Source organism: Octodon degus, unplaced genomic scaffold (genome assembly GCF_000260255.1).
Source record: "Octodon degus isolate 3935 unplaced genomic scaffold, OctDeg1.0 scaffold00342, whole genome shotgun sequence".
Taxonomy (NCBI): Eukaryota; Metazoa; Chordata; class Mammalia; order Rodentia; family Octodontidae; genus Octodon; species Octodon degus.
In genome coordinates, this window is record NW_004524918.1 from 238,440 (window position 1) to 255,199 (window position 16,760).

Consider the following 16,760-nt stretch of genomic DNA (forward strand, 5'->3'; position numbering starts at 1 on the left):
ACTCCAAAATATGCTGCTTCAGTATGCTAATTAGTTCAAACTGAGGGCTAGAACAGCGAGCTGCACACAGGAGGTGCCTAATAAATACTTGTCGAGTAAACTAATGAGTGGATGTGTTTTTGGCATCCCTGGTGCTTGTTTGCTGTGACTACCCCCACCTCGTCATCACAGCTGCAATTACATGGTTGTAAAGAATAATAAGCTCCATCTGAGCCAGTTCTGCGGCAAATCAGCCTGGGAATCTTAATCCTTTTTAATAACAAAGGTAACACCCTGATCAACAATATGTCCTGTTGCCCTCACCAAAGCTACTTGGGGGCTCTCCAAGGTGAGGGTCTCACAGGCAGCACCCTGATAAATGACAGTTGTCCCCAGCCAGAGGTAGGAGAAAGGGGAGCATCCTGGCTAGCAGCCTTCCATCCTCTGTCCCACACCCTCATGGCCTTATGTCTTGGAGGTATGAAGCCACTAAGAGGCTAGGAATCAAGGCCTGGGTGTGACAGCGCCTGACCAAGTTCTCACGGTGCCATGGCTCAGAAGCACCTGCCTTCTGCTGACACCATGGCAGCCCCTCGTCAGGAGGTAGTGACAGAGCTAGACATGCTTGGCCTCTAGGAGAGAAGGCTCTGAGCTCCCAAGAGCATCACCTGTTCCAGGGGGAGGAGCCAGAGCATACAGGACCAGTCACAATTATTGCTCTTTCCTCTCTTCTTCATCTTCTTTGTTCTCCTTTTCCTATTCATCATTACTACAAGTCACAATACAAGCTGTTACCCATAAAACCCCAAACCTGACCTTTTCTCAACCTGCCCATTTGCCAAGTTTCACTTGAACTGAAAACAACTGGGGAAAACAATTGGCCTAGCCTCACACATTGATTCAACCTACTTGTTTTGTTCTTTCCATTACATGGATTGAGGAATAGGCTTTAAAAATGCACAAATATCATTCAGGGCTTCTAAGCAATAACTATTTTCCAAAACACAAATGACCAAGAACAGTCCCAAACTCATGAGCTAGCTGGGATACGGGTGGCACTGCTGGGTTGCCCACCACAGTGGCAGATACACTGACATCCCAACTCACAGCAGAGAAGCCACTGCCTGCCCAAATCACCCTGTGCACTTACTTCTGGTGCTTAGAACCTCATGTGGAGGCATTTTGATTTTGTAATCATCATTTCTTTCAAGTTAAAAATTAAAGTGCATGGGGAGATGGCTCAGTGGAATAAGCACTTCCCTGGCAAGTGCAAGGGCCTGAGTTCAATCCCTGGTTCCGCAAAAAAAAAAAAAAGAAAAGAAAAAGAAAGCTTTCAATCTATAAAAGGCTTTCCACCCTTTTTACATTTTGCTAGTACCCTTTGTCTTCTGTTGTTGTTATAGAACAGAAAGGAGGATTTCATACCCTATTTCATCACACAACAAACATTTCTTGGGTAATTCCTGGGGATGGCAGTGTAATGAAAAAACAAGGGCCATACTTCAGAGGAGCTCATGGTGACTGGAGTGTTTAGTCGAGCTAGGCTGCCTTATGTTCCCACAACAAGCTCACCTCAAAATGTTGCATTTACCCAGCAGGAGGATGGTAGGGCTCTGCTTCATGAAGTCAGTCAGAAATCTCACCATTTCCATGCAGGGATAGGGGTTCACCCAAGCAGGGAGGGGAAAATGGGGTGAGGGTGCATCCAGGTCAACCTTCCTCCTTCCCATTGGTCAGAACATGGCTCACAAGGCTGAAAAGGTGCTAGGAAATGAGGAGAAACCATGGTTATTTGTTGTACAACAAATGTCTCTCCACATGGCCAGAGAAAGACATTAAACAGGCAAGAAAACAGCTCTCTAAAGGCAGTGCTGCATACAGAATAGAGAATCTGCTACACATACAGAGGATCAGCTGAAGAGCCGACTGGTAGAAAGCTAGGTGGGTCATGTACTGCGGCATGGGGTCCAGGGCACAGACCTGTCCCCAAGGGGAACGCTTAGTGTCCCCCCACTACAGCCACCGCAGGTGGGTTTCCTTCTCACCCTCTGCTTTGGATGGCAAGGACCTGTCTCATGGCCCCCCACTGGACCTCTCTCAGCCCTGGCCACCTGTCTGCTTACCCTAACCTAGAGTCCTCGGGGCTCCCCATAATGAGCATGTCCCTTCCCTGTTGAAATAACAGTTAAATCCAAATTCAAAAAAAAGAAAGTTAAGATAAGGAAATACATCATCTTACACTCCAGAAGTCTGGAAGGAGAAGGATGCTCGACTCGGACTCTGAGTCCAGTTCTGCCCCAGTGTCCTCTTGGCATCCCTCCTCTACAGATCAGCATTGCCCTTGGTGACAGCAGATGTGCCAGACACTGTTTTGCCCTGGACAAGTCCATCCCTTATGCCTCTTCACTAACAGAATTCAATCTTTAGAATTTCTCTTAAAATTATGATGACTGGGATGTTGAGGTTTAGATTCTATGTTGCGGTACAGAGTCTGGGCAGTGATTTTGATTTTTTTTTTTCTTTTGGTAATGCTCTTCAAATGATCTAACATGCTGTCAGAACTGGCATAAGCCAATAACGAAGCATGGCTCCCCCACCAGAGATAATTAAGGATGATCATGTGACCTAGCAGTGGGCAGCAGCATCTGAGGGGAAGTTAGTGTCTCCTAGGAGTTCTGGCAAAGATTCTGCAGCAGTCTAGGTTGAGATGATTGTAGTCACTCTGGTCATAGCTATCATTTCCCTCCCTAGATGATCCTGGCATGAATATCAAACCTTAGAGGACAATAAAACCATTAAGATAGCTGGCCAAGCGAGCTGTCCTGGCCCCTGATGACCAGACTATTTCTTAATTGGCCCGGAACTTGTTAGTAGGTTTTGAGAGAGGCCAGCTGTCCTCGGGGCAGCCACAGCCCATTTTGCCCATCTTAGCATATTGCCCTTCCTCCTGCCTGGGTGCAGGTTCACCTGTGCATCTCTGCTGAAGACACACTGCTACCCCTAAGTCCCGAGTTCACTTCAATTTTGCAATCCTGATTTTTTTTTTTTTTTTTTTTTTTTTTTTTGGTGGGCGGAAGGGTCTACAGGGTATTCAGGGTCTCACTACTAGATCAGACTCGTACTGATCTGCCTGTTTATAGCCTCCCAAGAGCTAGGATTGCAGGTGCACGCCACCATGCCCAGTCTCAATTGCTGTCTCAGTCATCCCCAGGGGCAGGGCCAGCAAGGCAGACCCAGGAATCGAAACCCCAGCCCCCGTACCTGCTTGCAGGTGCTTTAATCCATGCAATCCTGATCTTCCTGCCTCTTCTCTTTGGTCTCATGGCTCCTTCTGTCTTCAGCGGTTAGTTCTCATACCTCCACACGGGGTTGCTCTAAGATCCAGGGTTCCCCTAGCTGTTTCAGTTACTATAACCAGTTACCATAACCAACCGTTGTGCTCCTCTTCTTGCCTTTCAGTCAACTTCTTGCTCCAGTGTCCTCTGAGCAGGGTCCCCTGCCTGAGATTTCTGCTCATTCTGGACACCCGGGTATACTGGTTCCTCACTCAAGCCACCATCACCACTAAACTCCCTCTTCTGATCCAGGGGGAAAGATGGCAGGGTGTTGGGAGTCAGGAGACTCTGTTGCCTCTCATTTGCTCTAGGACTATAGCAGCCAGCTCAGTGTGGGAAACAGAAACCACTCTAGGTATATTCAGTAGGAACAGGTTCAATAAAGGCAATAATCAAAGGGGTACTGAGCTTCCAGCAATGTTTCCTGGGATGCATCAGATTTACATAGTAGAGTCCACCTCTGGGACTGTAAACTTCAGGAATTTACTGCTTCAGAATCAACCAAGGGACCAGGAAACAGGGCCTGGGAAGCCAGCACTATGACCTTAACTGCCTTTGGATCCCAGCAAAAGAGATGAGTGGACAGACACAGGACTGGTGGTCAGAACACCCTGGATCCAAGTCCACACAAAGTGCCTCTGAAGGGAAGAACTTAATTCTTACCCGGGGCCCTAGCTTCATGGAATCCTGAGGAATGTGGCCTTTAGCTTTCTGGCCACTTATGAAGGAAAGCCAAGAGCAAGATGTAAGAACTGATGCTGGAGACCAGCTGGCCATACCCAGCCCTGCACAGTGGATGCACAGTTCCTCTGATCCTATATCTTGTTTTACAAAGTGGATATTATGTCCATGCTTGTCTCGTAGGGGTGGTGGGGGGTTAAATGAGATTGTGCAGGTAAAGCACTTGGCATGATGCCTTCTCAGAGGACAATTAGTGTCAGTGATTAGTATTTCTAACACTCCTCCTGCACTGAGCCCCATACTCTGAAATAATCACCCAAAGTTATTGAGTGGGTGGAAAGTTTACAGAAGGCTTAGAAAGAATGGCCCTAAGACAGTGGCCCAGCCATGGGTCAGAGACCAGCAAGACCCTCACTTGACCCAGATCTTCCTGGACAGGCTGCTTTCTCGGCTCCGCCTGTCGGTTCAGCCTTGCCAGGGCAAAGCTAACCACCAGCCAAGACTGTTATATAAGCAGCATCTTTTCCTTTGTTTACAGGAAATTTTGAAAACACCAAATGGGCTTGGCCTAAACTGCTTAATTCCTTAAGGCAACAGAAATTGTCTGGGCAAGCAAGGCAGTTGCATGCGAAGCAGCCGCCCAGGCCTGGAGCCAAGGCCAGCAGGACAGGCAGCCCCTGGCAGGCTCCAGGTCCACCCACTCTTCCCTCCAAGACCCAGATCTTGAGGGCCTGGGGGACACCTGTGTGTACACTCTTGATAGGACTGGGCCCGCTGCCTCAGTTTCCCTGCCTGGCTCTGAAGTTCTCTGCCCTAATGGTAGCCCTCCACTAGGCCAGACCCTGACTTGGGAGTCAAGTTTATTGTCCTGAACAATTTGGAAATGTTGTTTAGCTTTTCCCAACACGTGGAACACTAGCCAGCCTCTTAGAAAAGCAGGAGTAGGAAACATCTCACCTGGGTGGGGAGAGAGGACAGAAACAGGTGAGGCAAAGAAGTAACTCCCTCCGTGCTTTGACTCAAGTTTCCAAATGCACAGGTGAGGAGAAAGCCCATGGCCTCTGTTCCCTCAGGTGACCATGGTGTAGAGCAAGTGTCAACTTCGCAAAGGAGCATCTTTCCTATCCTGGGCATGTGGCCCAGCCCCGGTCCCCTGGTGCTGCGTCCACAGAACATCTTCACTTTGCACCGGGCCAGACATGATCTCACAAGTCCTCGTGTGACCCATGAAATAAACGTCTATGCTGGTAACTTGGCTTGGGAAAGACAGCTGTCTCCCAAAGCTCGTATTGCTAATGGGAGTTTACAGGGCTGGAAATGGGGGAGAAACTGGAGTAATACCTCCCCTACCTCAAGAAGCCAACAGGGTGAAACCAGAGGAGACCCAGTGTCTGCAGATGTCCTGGCGTGATGAGGGAGCCTCCCCAAACATCTGACACTGAGTTTTGTGCAGGCCAACATTTGTTAGGTAAGACTCTGTGAGAGAAGAGTTCCACCCTGAGGAATGCAGGGCTGTGGAAGCTTCCATTAAAGCCATCCTGAAGAATGCTATGAGAAAGGATTTTGAAGATGCCCAGCTGATGACTTGCCCTCAGGAAGATGAGCCGAGCCCTGACCAGCACTGCTGAGTACGCTGTGGGTCAGCACCTCAATTAGTTTTGACCGTTGCTCCTTCACAGTCTGCTTCTCTCTCCCTGTAACTCTGATGGTGGGACCCCGCTGGCCACAGATGAAGCAGGTCATGTACACTGCCAGGGAAACAACTTCCCTTTGAAAAAGCCTGGATTGTGGAGAAGGAAATGGAGACATTTCTCTGGCCTCTGGGGAGAAACAAATGGGGCCCAATCTTGGCTCCTTCACATCCTCACCCCAGCGCTCAACTGCTCACATGTAGGATAGCACGTGTCAGAGACAGAGGGAACACAGATGGGACCTCCATGCAGGTCCTCCTGGGTGGCAAAAGGTGAGGCCATGGTTCTCCCTGTGGGCTCTGGCTTGACAGGGAGCCTGAGCACCTGGGCTGAGTCCTGGCTGTCACTCTCCAGTAGGATAACACAACAACCTACTGGAACGTGGGCTGAATAAAGGCACAGTGGAAACCATGGTGAGCAGAGGCCCATGGGGCCAGCCTGAGCTGGTGGGAGAAACACCAGCTAATGGATCCTACAAGTAGGATGCAATAGGAGGGTGCCTGCTAGGTGTTCCATGGGGCCATTTTCCAATACCCATCGTATGCTGAGTCCACACACACCAACGGGTGTCCAAGTAAGGGGGCAGCAGGGGCAGCCTGACCTGGGGTCGGGGTGAGGGGCAGTTTGCAAGAAGCCCTGAAGATGATCCTACAAGGACACCTGCTGCTTGTCCCGCTGGCACACTTCCTTAGCACTCAGGAGACCCTGTTATCTTCAGGCCAGGCTCGGCCATGTCCATGCACTGTTTGCATAGTTGGGCTTACTCAAGACCCAGAGAATCCAGGAAATTCAGGCCAGAGAAGGAAACCCTAAAGAAGTGCCTCTCATCCATTCTTCCGTGGTGTCTCTGCCCTGTGGTCACAAGCGCAGAAGCAACTGCAGACTGTTCTGGGATTTCTCCCACAGCGTGCTACTCCAGATTTGGCCAGCAGGGGGCAGACTGATAGCTTTCCATTTAGACAAGGTTAAAACTCCAGTTTTTGCCTTTTCAAAAATTTTATTTTATTGGGCTGGCCTGACAGCCTAGCGGACTAAAGCATCTGCTTAGGAAGAGCACAGCGGTCTCCCGGGGTTCGATCCCCGGCGTGCCGCGCCGGCCCCGCCCGTGGGGTGCACTGAGACTGGGCACGATGGTGCACGCCTCTAATCCCTGCACTTGGGAAACTCAAAACAGGAGAATCCCTATGAGTCCAATCTATGTAATGAGACCCTAGAACCCTATCCTAAATATAGAAAAATAATTTTTAATTGTATTAGTAAAATAAATACATAAATTGTATTAGTACACGTTTGAAATACATAAAACATCGGGATGTAGCTCAGTGGTAGAGTCCTTGCCTAGTGTGCAGAAGGCCGTGGACTCCATCCCCAGTGCCACAAAGATACGAATCAAAAAATAAAGAAATAAAAAGAATTTACATTCTACTTGCATTTGTGTCCAGGCAGTGTCCTCGCTTCATAGATGCTTCTGAGGAAGTAAAATGTGCACTGCCCCATTTTGCCAAATAAATAAATAAGACTAAAAGAAGAATGATGCCTGAACAAATTTCTGATTAGTTACAGAGTCAGGCATTAAATTTGAAAATACTATCCCCGGGAAGCCTGTTGATTTTACATTATACACACTTCATTTGGTTATTTGTTGGTAAGACACGATTTTTTTTTTTTTCCTGGAACCAGGGATTGAACTCGGGACCTTGTGCTTGCCAGGGAAGCGCTTAACCTACTGAGCCATCTCCCTGGCCCCTAAGACACCATTTTTTACAACAAGCTGTGCGTTGCACTGAATTTAAGTTCCCTCGTCACGGGGACTGGAGTGGGTGGATCCTCAGGCATCTGGCCATCCGCGCGCTGCAGTGTCACCGCTGGAGCAGAGAGCCCGGTTGGCAAGGGCTCCAGCCCTGGATGGAGCACCGCGATCTGCCAAGCCTGTCCCTCTGTCACCGGTTAACCCAGGACCTGGACTGATGTTTACCCTCCGGAACTTCCGGCTCGCTAAGTACAGAGGCTGGCACTGCACTCTTCTAAGTGCTGGCTGTTCGCATTTCCTCCCCATCTGCTGCGGAGGGGCATTAGCTCAAAGCGACTTCTGGCCTTGCCCTGAGACAGGATGGCGGGAGGGCAGCTGCGATTCTAGTCTATGTGCGCAAACTGAACTTTTAAAGATGGCATGGCTTTGGCGGTGTGGTTCGGTGTGTGCTTGGCATGCACAAGGCCCTGGGTTCCACCCCCAGCACCAAAAAAAAATAAAATAAAAAAATTTTACAAGTGGTGTATACCTTTTCTGATTTCAAAAAATGTTTACTGAAGAAAAAATGGAAAGCATACAGCAGATGGCTTTAATTTTATTATCCAAAGCTAATGTTATTACATGCTTTCCAGAATATATTAAAACATGCACACACACTGAAGTGGGGTTAATGGTTATTCACTGTACATAACCTACTTTTCCCTTTTACAGTGTGTAAGTAGTCTCTTGATAAGATTTTTTTTTTTTTTTTTTTTTTTTTTTTTTTTGGTGGAACCGGGGATTGAACTCAGGCCCTTGTGCTTGCCAGGCAAGCGCTTGTTCTACTGAGCCATCTCCCCGGCCCTTGATAAGATTAAATATCCTTTCTCAGGTCAATTCCAAAGGTTACCTAGTATCTCATGGTTGTGCCATAATTTATAAACAAATATTGTATCTGTAATTCCCCCTATTAGAAACCGGATCTGTAATAAACATTCTTATAAAAAATTATTTGTTATCATATACAATAATTTCTTTAACATACTTGGTCAATGTTCATGATAGCTAATTCCAAACTGCCAATTTCTAGCCCCTCTAGAAAAAAAAAAAATCTCATTAGCATAGAGTATTACTACTGTCTCTCTCCATATATGCATTTCTTTTATTGCTAAAGAAGGTGAACACTTCTTATGTACTTATTGGTCTGATTTGCTGAGGGGGGGAAATTTTTGCTTTTCTGCAAAAAGTCGTACACTGATTTCAGTGTGCACTCTTTTTCTAATTACTATAATTCTTATCTAATAAAATCTTAATCATTTGTAATAGACTGAAGACATTTTCCAATTTATTTTCCTTTTAACTTTTCATATTTTTTTTTACTTAAAGAATTTTGAACATTAATGAAATCTTATTCCTTATAATATCTGTCTTTCATAAACTTAAAAAATTTTACTATACTGCAAGATAATATAAATACTCACTTACAGTTTCTCTGAATCCTTTCAGAGTTTCTAACTTCACACTTAAAGCTTTAAATTAAGGTAAAATTTTGTGAATGTTCCCTCTTTCTCCCTAATGGATTAAATGTTAAGCTAATAAGTACTACACCCACTCACATCAGTCTCTGGGATTTGCAGCCTGATCCAGCATTCTATGGAACTATTACTGAACCCAGTGGTGCACCATCTGACTTCTGCTTGGTGACACCTGCTAGGCCCTGGTGGCTCTGTGTCACAGGTGGCCTTTTACGACCTGATAGTGTGACTACAGGCCAGGATGCTTCTACTCCCTGGCTTCAGGGGGCAGAGTCGTTGGGGAGGGCCCTGGCCAAGGAAGGGACATGGTGGAGCAGTCCCCCACATAAGCCCAGGCCTGGCCAGCTTACCTCAGCCACATCCACCTGGATAAAACGCCAGCGCTGGACCTCTCTGGGACCCAGCCAGCTGCAGGATTCTTCTGCACTGTGGAAACTACAGGACAGGACACCCTGCTCCACCCTGCGAGGCCTCTTGAGTCATCTCTGTATTGGGCTTTTCAAGCCTAGGTGATGCCATCTTGTTAAACACGACCATGAGGGATGGGTCACTGCAGTATCCCCTTCCCAAATGAAGTAATGTCCTTCTGTAAAACACTGCTGCAAAATTTAACCGCCAAAACTAATGACTATAACACACGCACTGTACTTATTCAAAACTTGAAATACTTAAATGTACCATATACTGTTTTGTAGGCCCTTTGTGACATTAGATATATACAGTATGTAGGCAAAATGCTAGTTATGTAAATTACCACTACCCTTACCACAGATGAGGACACCAAAGTTCAGAGAGCTTAGGTAACTCCCCTGAGACCATGCAGCTCCTAATAGGCACAGTCAGGTTTTGAACCCTGGAAATCTGGACTCAGCTCTGTAAACTTAACCACTATATGATCCTGAAACGAAGAGCTAGGGAAGATTAGGACAGGAAGATGTAGGCCGTGGGCCAGGCCTCTGTTGATGTCACACACGCTGACACACATGTTCCACTTTACCCTCCCTGGAGAAGGACTGGCTACCTCTGAGGTTTTGAACCTGCTCCACAGAGCTGCCCATGCCCAGCACTGTTCAAGTTACCCTGCTGGCCTTGGTGTAAGTTTACTCCCTCCAAACCCTGGTCTCTGGAAGTCAGCATCCGGACTGAGTGTCCATGGCCTGCAGATTTGGACTCTGGGGGATGCTTCTGAGAAACACCCTTCAATCACTCTCCTTAGCTGGTGGGGTTGGCAGTTGGAGGCCTGCAGGTACTCTGCCTGTGCACAGATGTGCCAAGGCATGCTTTCCCCTAGAGAACAAGCTCACCTACCTGGTGACCAAGTGTGGCCTGAAGGCCTCCTGCAGGCAAGGCCAGCACACACCCAGCAAGTGACATGGGCCTCAGCTCCCCCACCACTACCACAACCACTGAGGTCTCAGACATAACTTTGATGAAGTACCTGCTACCAGTTCCAGGACCTATGTCCTAGGAAGGGTTATCTGTTAATATTTGGTGGGGGTGGGGATTGTTTGCTTTGCTTTACATTTTATGCGGTGGAATTTGTTTTGTTCTATTTTTTATAATCTACTGGCAAAATACTTGGAAAGCCACGTACAGGTCCCATGCAAGAGGTGGTGGCTGTCTCCCAGCACAAAGCCCAATTCCAGTGAGAGGAGACAGAGGGCTTTCCCCCTCTGCCCTGTGAACCAGTTCCTGACAGGGACCATTTCCAACTGCCCTACTCTTTCTGCTTCTGGGGTAGGATCAGGAAGAACTGCTGTTTCCCAGCCTCTTCGAGCCTCTCTGAAGCCTCGGCTTGTCCACACACCCTGCTCCACCCTGAAGGGCCAGTTTCACTTATTTCAGGAGGCTTTCTGGCCCAAGTCCCCAGGACTGATGTGGGTAACTGTGTCATTGGCATAGCCATGGAGGCCCTGGGCTCCCTGTTGAGCCTGGGGTCAGGAGAGTTGTGGGTGGGTGTACTGGTGGGGCCTGGTCGGGGGCACTGCTCACCAAGCTCCCCATTCTGCCTAGGCAGGTCAGTCACCATCCACGCCCAGCCAAAGTGGGATCATGGCAAAATGGAGAGGCCCCTCAGGTTCTAAGAACATGCCCTGGCTCCTGCGAGGTGAGTCAAGTCCTATTCCTGCCTGGCCTCTGACCAGGAGACAGTAAATGGCAGCAGGGTAGGCAGTACCATTCTCCCCAGGACACCACAGGAGTAGCCACCTGAGTGGGGGGGGCAGGGGCCAGAGGGCCCCTGAGGAGACAGATTTGGGAATGGGGGGGCTCCTTCCTGCCCTATTGGCTCAGGAAGCCACCCACCCTCCCCAGCGAAGACCCACACAGGGTCAGAAGCAGGGTAAATAACCCCAGCTCTGGCTCCCTTCTCCCCAGGAGCTCTGCTATGCCAACATCCACTCCCAGCACCTGCAAATTTGGTCTTCTTTCTCACCTGGGCTGAGAGAGCTACGCCTGGAGACGCAGGCAGGTGTGCAGAGCTGCCAACACTCTGGGAGGCTGAGGAGGACCCATGGCAAAAGGACAGGCAGAGCTGATGGAGGAAAAGCCCTGTCTCCAGCTTGCTTCCATATCCCTTCTTTATCCTGTGCTCCCCTGGGACTTCCCATCCAGTGCACCACAGTGCAGGGTTTTGCTGAGGATACAGCTGGTTCTACAGGATCTCTCTCCAGGCCTGGAAGCTCAAGACTGTGCAAACAGCAACACACAATGAACCAGGTGTGGTAGCAAGCACCTACAATCTCAGCACCCCACATTCCAGACTTATCTCCATTTTAAATTGAACAGACTGAAACAGACAAGGTTAGGCAATTTGCCCCAAGCAGCAGATCTGGAGTTGAACAAGGCCCCTTGTACTTCTTACCCTCTCTGCAGCTAACTTTGTAGGGCAAGTGCTCCACCTACTGGGCATTTATGGAACTGCTCTGCAGCCTCCAGGGCCTCCAGACAGCGCCTGCAGGATAGGGATCTGGCCAGGCTGGGCGCCTCTCCCAAGTCTATGTAGCCAGCCTTGTTGGCTTTGTGAATCCTTTCAGTCTCCTTGATTTCATGCTGTCCTCAAACAGCTCTTCAAGGACAGGCTGGACATAGATAAAGACCCAGTTTCAGATGAGAAAACAGATCCTAAGGAGGTGACTCAATGTTTCAGATGAGGAAACGGCACAGAAGTTGCCCAAGATCCCAAGAAGTCTAGGGTGGAGTTAAAAACACTCCTTGGGCTCCCAATTGGTGGATACCCTTGTGGTGCTGACTGGGTGAACCTGGTACCTCTTCCTCTGCCTGCTCCAACACCAGTGGGAACCCAGCCTGCCACTGTTGCACAAGACACCACGACATGCCTGGGCCTGTAGCCCTAACTGCGATGAGCCAAGACTCTGAGAGGCCTCCCAACAGCTAGTGGAAGAGGCGTGCAGGGTGGCAGTCTTGGCCACAGGAATAAGGTCCTTTCTGTTCCCTGGCCACCCCCCTGACAATACACATTAAGAGAGGAGTTGGAGGTTCTCCATGGTTCCATGGGAGAGAACAGAGTGGGCAACACAGCCCCTCCCCAGATCAATTCCCTAGCCCAGCCATGCAGCACAGAACTAGCAGGGCAACTCTGTGCCTCGCTAGGGCTGAATCTGTCACTGCTGGCCTTGCTCCCACCAGGCTGTGTGTGCCCAAGAGGCGGTCCTGGGAACTTTCTGCCTGGATTCTAGCATGGGCTCAGCACTGAGTAGACACCTGTGGGAGGTGGCCAGCTGCCTGCACAGGTGAGGGACAAAACATCCAATCATGAGCTTGCACAGTGCTCTGGGCTTATCAGCTACAGGACCTGGGGTGTAAGGACTCAGCCCCAAGGCAGAAGACCCCAGCACTCAACCTACTCCAATTCCTAACCTCATGTACAGATGAGGAGATCATGTCCCAAGAACAGGAGAAACAGTCTAGAGCACGTGAAAAATCCACAACAGGGCTCACACCAAGCTCAGCTGCCTACAGCTGGTCTTTACATGAACCGAGGGGTTCATTCTCAGTGGTATGTGGGGAGTTCCAGAACCAGGCAGAACTTTCCTGGCAAGCTCACTGAAGCTCAAACAGAAATGTCATCTTGTCATTGTGGTAAATCTGTCCTTCAAAGTCGGTCTTTGTGCCCAAACAGAACGACACTGTCAGCTGGAGTCTGGGACATCTGTCTGGTACCTGGGGCCCTTGGCAGGTGAAACACCGGCTCACACTACCTCTGCCCAAGGTCTGCTCAGCCTGGTGGGTCTTCCCACCCAGACCACCACCTGTAAGTGGCCACAGTGACCTACATGATGAGCCCCTCTGGGGGCCCATCCCCCACGCCCAGCCATCTAATGGCCTACCTGGAGTGTGTCACTGGAGGGAATAGGCTGTCAGCCCAAAGCCCATCTCTGTCTCTTGCAGGACCCTCCTCCGCTTCCAGTGCCCACCAGGCCCAGGTCCAGGCCCTGTGCGACTCACATAAGGATCCATAGCAAAGACACTTCATTTATAGACATTCAGATTTTTAAAAATAAACATTACTTACAAACTAAAATATTTCACATTAAAAACTGAATTTGTGAATTTTCTTGAAAATATAGAACATCCCAATTCATGATAGGTCCACATTCCTGCCCACCAGGCAGCCAGGATTGGATATGGTGACCCAAGGGGAGAGAGAGCTCTCCCCAACCGCAGTCACCAGAAAGCACAGGCTGTCATTGGAATTACACTTGACCCACATCACTCATGGGCTCCTGCCAACCTCCTAGAGGCTGGAGATATCTTTCATGACCTTGGCCTTAAGCACTAGATTCAGAAAATTTTATACTTAAAAAATTAATGTACGGGCCCACGGGGAACTCAGTGGTAGATGGCAGACCAAGTGGCATTGCCAGTCCTGTGGATAACCCACTACTATTACGGACTATTGGACATTGGGTTATTTTGCTGAATTCAAGTACCTACAATCTTTGGACTGACATCAAGTATGAAAACGTCCTTTAAAGACTTCTCCAAATATAGTTTCTCTAACTGCAATGGAACACCCATCTCTGATAAAACAAAATAAAAAAGGATATGCTGGGAGCCACGGGAGCTATGAAATTGATCAAATATGTGCAGATGGGACTAGGCCTCAGAGCCTAAAGCAAACAAGATATCTCAGTCCTGAGATAAACATCCTGTCTGGATTAAAGCCCCTGCAAGCAGGTTCACAAGCCAGGGTTTCATCCCAGGGCCTGCTGTACTGGCCCTGCCCCTGGGACACACTGACACAGCAACTGAGGCTGGGCGTGGCAGCATGTGCCTGTAATCCCAGCTCTTGGGAGGCTGCAAACAAGCAGATCCCTACGAGTCCGATCTAGTAGTGAGACCCTGAACACCCTGTAGACCCTTCCCTAAAATACAAAAAATAAACATCCTGTCTGGTTAAGGTCAGCTATTAGTCACTAGGTAACCTTGTGTCACGTGTTACTAACTGCAAAAGTATAAAGGACCATTTTGTTGAGAAAAAAAAAATACACACACACACACACACACACGATAGGACATACAGCTACTTTTAGTTCATTAAGAAAGGTTTGTATTGATACTGCGTAGACATACCATGTCTGTATCTTGTCCTCTGAATTACTATGACATTATGCAATGTATTAATTATTGTAACTATCCTAATAACCTGTTTTAAAACTGTTTCATTGTATTTTATTTTCTCATTAAAACGAAAACAAAACAAAAAACAAATAGTTCTTTGTTGTTTTTGAGAAATAAACTGTTACTTACCTGAAAAAGAAAAAAAATCTATGTGGTGCTCTGAAGGAGCTGGGCCCTGCCCAAGCAGCCCCAGTGCCCACAGCAGCCACGGGCGCTGGGAGCCGCAGGCCACCAGGGGGCTGGCTATCAGCCGCGCTTCCCACCTTCCAGGCTCTCGGCTCCCCAGCACTTCCGCGTATCAGAATGGCTTGCACTTGTCCTCCCAGCAGAATCCAAGCTCTTGGAGTCTTGTTTCAGGCTGGGGCTGGTGAGCATATTCAGACTCAGTGGTGAACACGCGGCCACCTCACACAAACTGCACACACAGACACACACAAGCACAAAATCTAAGAAAATTTGGGCTAAGAACTTGAAATGAGAAAGTATGGTCTTTGTGTTAAATGTTAACAAATGCCACATTTGATAGATAAAAATGAAAACATAAACATGGGTTTGTATCAGTGGAGAAAGCCATCGATGCAAGGGTTTTCTCCAACTGGGCATATCTGAGGCTCTGCACTGACAATATTATTGAAACTCACATCAATTTTATAAAATATATTGCATTTATTTTGGAACAGAATACATTAGGAAACAAGTCAATGATGTAGCTTAATTAGAAACTATAATGTACAATTTCAATATTAAATGCAAATTCCAAATTTAAATTCTAAGAAACTTTATGATTATTCTGTTAGAACCATAGTTTAAGGATTTCTAAACTAAGCCAGTGATTAATTCATGACTCCCCAGACTGTGACGCAGACACAACGTACTTCAGGCTGACTTCAGTTATTCAGCAGTTGCTCTTACATTCACTAAAGTTAATTATATTTTCTCCCCGAGCAAAGCCCAAGTCTCTCTCCCGTCCTCAGCAGGCGCAGTGACGTCCCCACACCCGCAGCCCAGCACAGCACTGTCCAGCACAAGACACCACACCCCACAGGGCCACCCTAGCTCATCCCACCTGGCTGCACGTTCGCCCTTGGCCACATAAGGCTTTGGTGAGAAGTTCCCACTTGCTCAGGAGATCCGCTCACCGTTTTCCTTTCCTTTCTGCTGACCAACTGACTTACAGTGATTCTCCAATGTCCTCTTCGTGAGCCGCCATGTCTGTGTCCCATGAGGCTCTTCAGTCCCAAAGCCCTAATATCCAAAGCCTCTTGTTCCGTGACACGAAATGACTCCCACTAGACTAAATTTTTCAAAAAATGATCTTTCTGAAACTTTAAAGAGAAAAACTGACTTGCACTGTGCTATAGAAAAGAGAAACTTTAAAAGATTTGTCCTGGAAGACCTACTAACTTGCAACTTTAATGTCCTGAGAGATAAATATTTTTATCATTACTTTTATTAAAGCACTTTAAAAAGTTCAAGTTAGGTGGTATAACATATCGAATTGTCATTTTACCGTATGAATAAGATGATATTTACATGAAACAGGCTAAAATCTTCTAGGAAGCATTATGATTTAGAATATGCCTTGAGTGCTACTGGTCACCAAAAGTATTTGTGAACAACCACACCGATTGTAAGAAGCCAAAAACTTCTCAGGTGGTAAGAGGATGAGCAAGGATGAAGACCAAGTCTGCCCAATTGGCCAGCTTCTGGAGGCCAGCCCAAGTCTCAGTGGGGCAGTCCCTAAAGTCCTAGGCTGGCCTTAAACTCACCGTGATCCTCCTGCCTCAGTCTCCCAAATGCTGAGATTATAGCTGTGTGCCATGTCAAGATGTGACAAAAATGATTCCTTCATGTTAAGTTCTGTAGGCTACATTTATTCAGAAGACATATTTCTGAAATTTCAAAAAATTTACCTGCACTCTGAATGGACACTACAGAAATGAGAAAAAAGAGTTGTCCTTGAAGACCACTAACCTGTAACTTAAAGGTCAACTGCAGTGTATCAAACCTCAAAAGGAGCTCAGAAGACCTCACCATACCTCCCTGGACTACAGACAATCACTGGGAGCCTTGGGAAGTGCTGGGCGCTTGGAAACTTCACCAAATAATGGCACAGTAGAGCAGGAAATGAAGTGTCTGATGAACTAGGTCCTAGGAACTGAGCACG

At 47.8% G+C, this 16,760-nt stretch overlaps 1 long non-coding RNA gene across 1 annotated transcript; it reads right to left on the reverse strand.

The window, feature by feature from the left end:
• Nucleotides 1-160: 160 nt before the first annotated feature.
• On the reverse strand, nt 161-16,754 carry LOC111814516. The gene is made up of 3 exons (XR_002819479.1): nt 15,591-16,754; nt 1,117-1,124; nt 161-171 (listed from the first exon to the last, which is right to left on the reverse strand). It is a non-coding gene; the product is annotated as an uncharacterized LOC111814516 (long non-coding RNA).
• Nucleotides 16,755-16,760: the final 6 nt, after the last annotated feature.